Genomic DNA, 1,227 nt, shown 5'->3' with positions numbered 1-1,227 from the left:
TGTGGCAGAACTTTTTATAGGAAACCGGTTGTTTAAGAACTGAAAGGCTTTTTTTCCCCAATCATTCCCTGCGGTGGCCCCGCAAAATGTTCAAATTGGGCCCCGCACTTCTAAAGCCAGCCTGCCAGCCACGGCCGGGATTCCAAGGGCTCTGGGCTGCTCGCAGAGATTCCCGGCCGCAGCTGAGGTTTAAAGGTCTCAGGGCTCCCCACCGCCACGGGCAGCCCAGAGCCCTTTGAATCCCGGCAGCAGCTTCAGGGGATGGAGTGAGGCTGGGATTTCAAGGGCTCAGGCTCCCCTCAGCAGCAGGAGCTCTGGGACCTTTAAATCCCTGCCCCAGCCCTGAAAAGCTCCGGGTTCCTCCAGTCGTCAGAGCCCCAGGCCCTTTAATTTGACCCTGAGGGCTCCCAGCACCTCTTGGCTGGGAGTCCCTGGTTGATTTAACATCAAGTAACACCTCCCCACCACCAACCTTCCTTTTTGACCCACAGCTGTTTGGTGAGGCGGCGCTGGGGAAGGAGGTTTGTTTCTGCAGGGCTGGGCGAGGGTGTTTCCGCCAGGCTGGGAGGTCCTGAGTGGGGGCTGTTTCCGCAGGGCCGGGGGGGTTTCGGTCCTCAGCTGTTTTCTTTGGAGTAATTGTGGCCCTCGCTGTTTTACTCAAAAGTACTGTACAGGAACTTTTCAGGGGGATTAAGGCAAAATGCCACATTTATTAGTAATACAGGTATCAATTAATACTCTATGATATGCACATGAGATATATATCACAGTCATGCATTCACGCACACACACAGACATAAACACACTCCGTCTTGCTGTGTGTTACCAACTAGTTGCTCCCCTTAACTGCACTGGCCAGGTGAGTTAGATGGGGGAGGGGTGGAGCCGGGCTTCTACCGACCCAAATCGATGGTCCGATGGTGACAAGACGAGATCCGGGGTCCTTCTGCAAGACACCTCGCATTTATAGCAGCTTCCCTCTTATGCAAATCTAGACCAGATTCAAAATCTGGGTCTGCGTCCGTTGGTCTTTGTGCTGCTTTTCTCTGGGTGTTGTCCCAATGCTGCTCAAAGAGGGTGTTTTCTAAAGAAGGTGCTTGCTTCTAATCCCTGAGGCCATCAATATGTCTGCTCTTCTTTATTGGGCCCACTTGACAAGTTGTATTGTCCTTTGCTCTGGCTCCCATTCCCTCTTCAACTGTTGTAGCTGTCTGGAGGTGGGTGTCT

This window comes from Gopherus flavomarginatus, unplaced genomic scaffold (genome assembly GCF_025201925.1).
Source record: "Gopherus flavomarginatus isolate rGopFla2 unplaced genomic scaffold, rGopFla2.mat.asm mat_scaffold_55_arrow_ctg1, whole genome shotgun sequence".
In the NCBI taxonomy this organism is placed as follows: Eukaryota; Metazoa; Chordata; order Testudines; family Testudinidae; genus Gopherus; species Gopherus flavomarginatus.
Note: the sequence above shows the minus strand (reverse complement) of the source record.